This window comes from Ammospiza nelsoni, chromosome 18, assembly GCF_027579445.1.
Source record: "Ammospiza nelsoni isolate bAmmNel1 chromosome 18, bAmmNel1.pri, whole genome shotgun sequence".
Taxonomy (NCBI): domain Eukaryota; kingdom Metazoa; phylum Chordata; class Aves; order Passeriformes; family Passerellidae; genus Ammospiza; species Ammospiza nelsoni.
The window spans coordinates 14028167-14035884 of record NC_080650.1 but is presented as its reverse complement, the minus strand read 5'-3'; positions in this window follow the sequence as shown (position 1 = coordinate 14035884).

Genomic DNA, 7718 nt, shown 5'->3' with positions numbered 1-7718 from the left:
CCCTGTGCCTGCGGGGTGCGGAGGGGAGCGCGGCCGGGGCGGAGCTGGCTCCCTGTGCCTGCGGGGTGCGGAGGGGAGCGCGGCCGGGGCGGAGCTGGCTCCCTGTGCCTGCGGGGTGCGGAGGGGAGCGCGGCCGGGGCGGAGCTGGCTCCCTGTGCCTGCGGGGTGCGGAGGGGAGCGCGGCCGGGGCGGAGCTGGCTCCCTGTGCCTGCGGGGTGCGGGAGCTCCTGGCGGCACGGCCTGTCCGCTGGGCGGGAGCCCGCAGCTCTGCGTTCTGCCAGGGACTGGCACCCAGCCGTGCTGTCGCGTCAGAGCTGAAGGCCCTGCTTTGAGAAACGGGGCTTGGAGCAAAGACCTCCAGAGGTCCCTTCCAAGCTAATCCACTTACTTTGTGAAGAAGCTGTTTGGAAACACAGATCCTGCCTGGTGGATTGTCAGAGTTGCAGAGAGATAAGCAAATCTGTGCCTATGTGCACTAAAATCTCTGCAAGCTGGACAGTTTTTCGCTGCCACTGCTTTCAACCTTCCAGCAATACACTTCCTGCTTGTCCTTTGTTCTCCAATTGCCTCACCAAGTGCCTTATCCTGCCGGATAAGGCCCAGCAGTTGGAAAAGCTGGATGGACTGTGGAAGGAGGCCGTGAGGGGACTCCACAGCCTGCCCCCAGCAGCCTGGGGACAATGGACAGACTGTCTGCACTTTGCCAGAACTGCTCAGGGTGAGTTGGAGTGAAGACATCTGCTCTGTGCACTTAGTAGACTCCTACAAGTTATCTTCCAAACACACCTAAATAAACCTCTTCTCCCACACAAAGGTATGGAGTACAATAAAAAATCTGGAGAGTGGGCTGGGTTTTTCAGTTGCCTTCTAGCACACCAACCCTCTGTCTTCCTCTCCCTTTCTTATGGGATGTTTCACCTGGTATCAGCTGTGGGCAGGGCTGTGGTCACCCACTTGGTTTTACTGGTGTCTATTGCAAGTTTTCTTGCCAAATCTGTGCTATCACTGCTGCTTGGTGTATCACAGAATAATGTAGATGGCAAAGGACCTTCAGAGGTCTCCAGAGCAGCCTCCCACTCCAAACAGATTCCATTAGGAGTGGTTGCTCAGGTTCTCCTCTAGTTGAGCTTCTAGTGTCTTCAGGGATGGAGATCCCACAGACTCTCTGGGCCCTGTTCCAGCACCTGAGCCATCTCATGGTAGTTTTTTTCTCTTGTGTACCCAGCTGGAATTCCCTATGTTCTATTGTGTGCCCATCAACACTTGTCCTATCACCATGCACCTCTAAGGACCCAGCACTGTCCCCTTGGCATCTTCTCATTAGGCAGATGCTTCTGAATGTAGCAACTAGGATCCTCAATGCCTTTGATACTCCAGAATGAACAAACCGAGTTCCTCCTCCCCTCATGCATCCCTTACTTCCAGCCCCAGCAATCCTGGTTGCCTGCACTTGATTTACTTCTGTGTGTCAGTGATGTTCTTTATGTGTTTACCTGGAGTGCCAGCCTGGACATAGCACCACAGAAGTTCTCTCAGGATGGAGCAGGGTTTATGGGACTCGACATTCACTTTGCCTCCTGTCTCCGCTCGCACTCTAGAGTACTTTTGGATAATAAAATGCAAGTTGTTTTTCCAGAAGCTTAACAACTTCCCATTGCCTGTATCCCATTGCCTCCCATTGCCTGAAGCTCAACATATTTTTTTCCCCAAAATAAGGATGCTATTTGGGATCTATAGACATTTCCTGAGGGGCAAATGGGGTCCAGATGCTTCTTGGGAGCACTGAAGTAGTGCAAGCACTCATCTGAGCTGAGCTGCCCAGACTGAACTGCTGTCAGAGCCTGGTGAGCACTGACTGCCTTGTGGTGCATTCCAAAGCTCTTCATTTTAGTGAGAAGAATGTCCTTTACAGAACAGAGGGACATTCTGGCTTCCTGCCCCAAGAAGGCAGAGCAGTGTCTGCTCTCAATGCTTGTTTACATTTTTATTTGGTTAATCAGAAGCTTCTTTTTCAGTACCAGAAATTTTATGTTTGGCACAAGAGAACTTATTGGGATGCTATTTTTCCAACAAACATCACTATTAGGCTTCAGTGGGATAAAGAGTGTTGCTTTTTTTGATCACTGCTCAGCTAGGTCACTGATCATTGGAGCTTTTCAGTTGTGTCATTTTTAGGAGTAAAACCTGGCTGCAGGAAGGCTCAGAACAGCTGTCTGAGAGGCTGTTCCCTCTAAAAACCCCAGAGGAGACTACTGCTACTGCTGTTGCATTTCTGCAGCTCTCCAGGAATCACTGTGTGCATAGTGGACGAATGAAAAAAATCTCTGGGAATCTTTGAAAGAAGGATAACTAAACCAAGAACAGGAAAGCTGGCATCACTGCAGTTTGGGAGAGGAAAGGATGAGCTACCAGGGCCACCATCAGGAGACTGTCATTAGGCACCAAAGTTAGCGTCGACTTGAGATGCTTTGTATGCTGTGGCAAGACTTGTCACAAGTTAAAGGCCAGCTTCTCTGAAGCTCTGGGCTCCCACTGGAACCCAAAGTGTTCTAGAACCCGAAAGGGAGGAGCAGCAGCAGCAGCAGCCAGTGCAGGTGTCTGTGGGGAGCTGGTGCAGAGGGAGGCAGCCCCAGCTGGCCCAGAACACAGGTGGAGCAGGGAGCTGTGTGGGGCAGTAAGAGAAAAGAAGGAGATGCTCTGGCAGCTGAGGATTGTGCAGAAAAGCCACTCTATGAAAAGCCATTGTCCATAGAGGAGTCCTGCAACTTTATTCGAGTAAAGAGAGTCCACTGGGACATAACCCTGTGCAGTTTCCTGGTTTAGGAGGATGCTGCCTCCTTTTATTCTAAGCTCTTGGCCGCATGTAACCCTCTTCCCTTCCCCATTGGCTGAGGAACTAGGAAGGTACAGCCTTCTTGAGCTGCCTACCACATATCCCTCCTTGAGTATGTATTGACATTTTCCCCCAAAGTTTGGAAGTTCAAATGTCTGAGTTCTGCAGACTTGCAGCTTGATGTAGAGACATTAACACTATTTCTCCTTAAAAGACCCTCACCCATCAAGTCGTTTTCAAGACATTAGCACCCGTATTTCCTGTCAAGATCGAGCCCCAGCCTTCCTTTGGCAGGTTTGAGGTCTCCTTCACACCTGTGATGCCATCTCTGCAGCACAATCCTGGCCTCCAGCATCCACCAGGAAATGCTGCCCCTCAGGAAAAAAGGACTGCAGACCTGGGACACCCAGGGTGCTCTGTGCTATGTCTCATCCCAGCCCAACTCATCCTCCTTCCCCACCTGCAGCTGGACAAGTCCCCAGTGCCCCCAGGAGCAGGTCCCGGGTTCAGAAGCGCGAGTTCTGTGGCCCTGTGCTGCTGAGCAGGAGCAGAGCCAGGGGCTGTGACGCAGAGTCTCTGATTAGGACGATCCTGACACAGTCACATCCCTGTCTGATGTGGGATCATATCCCATGCCTGTGGGGATGCCAGCTGGCTGGGCATCCCCTCCACAGGCATTCTCCCAGATGCAGCTCTGGCTGGGCCAGGAGAGCCCTGGCAGCACCATGGGACAGCTCTCCTCATGGACCCTGCAGAGACTATTCCCTGACCACGTACCAGGGCCCACAGCAGGGACTGGGTCCCGTGCTGGTCCTACTCTTGATCAGCTTGAGGCACAAATACGCCTGCCTGGGGGTCACCCCCAAACCAGTGGCAGCCCTCTACCTGCTGGAAGGACATGGATATTCAGGACTGCCACCCCACCCTGGGCACCACTCTCCTGCCCACCGAGCCCGCAGGAGAGCCTAAACTCGCCTATAGCCACCTCCAGTTCCATCCCTGCTAAGGAAGTTGTGCCAGAGAACCTGCCAGCACTGGATGTGACTGTTTGCTTGGAAGCCAGAGTGTCCCTTTGCCCCAAATTCACTGTAACATGTGCTGAACTGCCTTGGAGATGGGCCACCTGCCCTTTGGTTAGAGAGCTGGTGCCACCTCTTCCATCTTGCTCTTCTGTCTTGCCCTGCCTTTTTGACACAAGCAGGACTCCAAAGGTGGCTAGTTCAGGTACAAAGAAGAAGGGACATTCAAGAAACTAATTAGCATTGCTGTCAGAGGTGGAAAATCTACCTTATAAGCATGCCCAGCTTCCTGCTGTGTCCCAGGTGGGTGCTGGGATGGCCAGAGGCTTGGGGCTCCTTCTGGACTGCGAGTGGGGGTTTCTCCTCTGCAGATAATGCTCAGAGCCCCAGGGTAAGGGTTGGTGGGGAGGGAGGCAGCATCAGGTGGTCTGGGGACTAATCAAAAGCACTGTGGTTTGAAAGGGCTTTGGGAGTACAGACAAGTCCAGGATTGAGCAGAACGTTCCTCTGTCATCCTGCATCCCAGATACCAGGAGGCCCCTTGTGAGAGACTGAACTGTGAAGGGATGATGACTCAAAATATTCTTCCATTTGTGGAGATGCTAGGGTGCTTTGTTAAAATGGAGGAGGAGAGCTTTTGGATGTGTAATGGCCAATCTCTGATCTGAAAAGACCAAGTCTGTCTTGAGGCCTTTGGGTATGAGATCTTCCTACTCTTGTCAGATTACTGTAGATAACAACAAAAACGACTGCATACCTACTTGCCTGTACTGTGAGAAACAACAGCTCACTTCCTAAAATTTTAAAGATTTATTAAACTTTAGCAAAAAAATACAACAAAAGGATCAAATAAGGAAAAATTACAGCACCAGGAGCTCCACCATGACTACCAGCCACGTGGCTCATCTTCAGAATGGATGCTCTGCCTTTTATACCTCTAGCCTCTCCTAGAGCCTTGTCAGTCAACTCCTTCCTTGCTGTCCAGTGGTGGAGATCACTTTCCTACATTCTGATTGGAGGTCAGGTGTTACCATAGTAACAAGCCCACCCTCCCAAATGTTTGGAATACCCAGGCCGTTCTGTGATAACAATACTGGGGGGAACACATTGCAGAAACATAACTATACATCTATAAAACTTCTCTTAACATACCTATAATGTTCACCCCTTAGTTGTGAGAGCCAACTATCTCATTACTCATCCATAACACTGTGCAATCACATTTTTCTACAATAAACCCTACTTGTGTATATTTACACAGACACCAGTCATTCAGTGTCATTTCACTCTAATCTGCTCCAAAGAATCTAGTAACGAGAACCTGGGTTACCATTGCCTTTGGGGATAGGTTGTAACAGCCCTGGTCCAAAGACAGCTCTTGCTGAAGAAATAAATCTATCATGGAGAAGATACCTCTCAGTCATTTTCCTCCCAGCACCTTACTAGTAGGGCCAACGGGTAATATTACAAGTCAGCAGGAAATAAAAAGAAGGAGAAAAGAAAGAAGAGGGAAATGAGATTAGCGGTTAAAAATTTGGAAGCTTCTGAGGGTGAGAATGATGGAAGGACAGACCTTTACAATTGCTACTTAAAATAATAACAATAACAATAACAATAATAATAGTAATAATAATAATTTTTATTTCTCCACTCTTCTTTTTCCTTTAACTAACAGCAGTCTCTGTTTTCCAAGAGGAGGACATGCAAGGCTACAGTATGGTACCTGCTTCCATCATTTTGTCTCACAGCCTGAAGAGACAACTGTATTTGCAGCCTGAGGCAGAAGCAAAAGAAACAGCACAGTTGGTCCACTTGGAAAGGGAGAAAGAGCTTTCCTGAACTTCCAGTGTTAACAGGGGCTCACAGTGGGAAGAGATGGGATGGAGTTCAGCTGTGGGACATGCCTGCAGAAGCACATGGCAGCACAGAGAGGCTTTTCTCTGCCTCACCTTAGGAGGAGGAGGTGCCACATGGCAGAGTCTGGCAGAGAGGAGCCTGCTGGAAGCTGACAGGTGAACAGCACAAGATCACCCCATAGAAGGATATTTAGAAAATATCCTTCTTGCTGGTGTGCCAACATGGGATAGGTCACATAGTGAAAATTACTGTGTAAGGAAACGCTGTGCCTTGAAAAAGTGTATAAAGACAGCTCATTTCTTTGAATAAAGGATTCAGATTCCTTGCCTGTCTGGGTGTGTGTTGTGGTCATTACAGCTCACTGCCATTCTGGCAGCACAAATGGCTTCTGGAAAGATAGCTTTCTTTATTTGCAAAGATACTCTTGAGGCTGTGCTGCTGGCACACATTTATTGTGTTCTGAAAGTGTAACAAAGGCATGTCCTGAACACCAGAGGGCTGGACGTGGCCAGTTGCTGTGTGATGACTGTGGCAGAGGGGCCAGGGGTGGGAACTGTGTAAATTTTCCACCTCTAGACAGTTGTAGTGGTTATTTTCACTTTGATGTGTGAAATTCTTTTTGTTGATGCAAGTGAAGTTTGTGAAGATTGTGTCATGAGTATTTATATTATTGTTAATTACCTTAGCTTAGAGCTGAGAACAGTTCCATCTCTTTCTAACAGAAGTCTTTTTTGGAATCTGAGATGTCTCTGAAGCTTTTCTTTTATGCTAGACTGGGGAAGACAGTCCTGGACAAGATCTTGGGACACAGTTGTTTGTCTACGTGGGTAAAGCTTTAGTCAAGATGTTCTTCACCTCTGCATTTCTAAACATGTAGATGAAGGGGTTTAGCAGTGGTGTTACAGTTGTGTTTAAGATGGTGACTGTTTTGGTCAGTTCCAATGAAGCTTTGATGGATGGCTTGACATGGAGGAAGACGGTGGAGCAGTATCAAATAATTACTATAACGAGATGGGAAGAAAAAGTGGAGGAGGATCTTCACTAGCCTTAAGCAGGTGGGGTGATCTACAGTGGAGATGATAGAAATAAAGGAGTTCAAGGTAATGACACAGAAGCTGAGGATGACAATGTCTTAGGTGGGAAATGCAAGATATGGCGAGGGTATTCTACTGCCATCTGTTACACATGGGGCAGTTTCCTTTATCTCTTCCACAGCCAACCCTCCCTGCAGGAGATCTCTGCTGTCCATGGCCACTGAGTGTCCCTGCAGGGCTGATCCAATGCCAGCATCCCATGGGGAGATGCTCCGCCCAGGGGAGGAGCCAAGCATTCCTGCCTGGATCCAATCTGAGCCTGGCACAGCACAGCAGCCTCTGCCCCCTGCATTGCCAGAGGAGCAGCTTTCTGCTGCCCTGCATGGCCAGAGGGAGCCCAGGCCCATCTGCAGCAGCCCTGGAGCTGCAGAGGAAAACTCCCCCCTTGTGCAGGATCCCTGCTGCAGCAGAGCCACAGCTGGCACTGCAGGAGGGCTGAGCCCCCATGGGATGGGGCTGGGACACCTCCCTGACACACAGGGGGCAGGGACTGCTCTGACTCTGGCAGTGGGGTTTTTTTGTTGTTTGTACTATTGGATTTGTATTTTTAATTTTACCAGTAAAGAACTGTTATTCCTATTCCCATATCTTTGCCTGAGAGCCTATTAATTTCAAAATTATAATATTTTGGGAGGCAGGGGTTTACATTTTCCATTTCAGGGATTTCAGGCTCCTACTTTCCTTAAGTGGTTACCTGGCTTTTCAAACCAAGACAATACTACATAGGGTGGTGGAGTTGATGCTACGTGCTCACAAGCACAATAATGCAGAGGTTGCCCATGACTCAAGACATACATAGAGACGAAGAAGACAAACAGGAATACTTGCAGGTGTTGAGAATCAGAGAATCCAACCAGGATAAACTCCTTCACTTGGGCTGGGTTCTGTTGCACATCCAGCCTGAAACAGCAAACT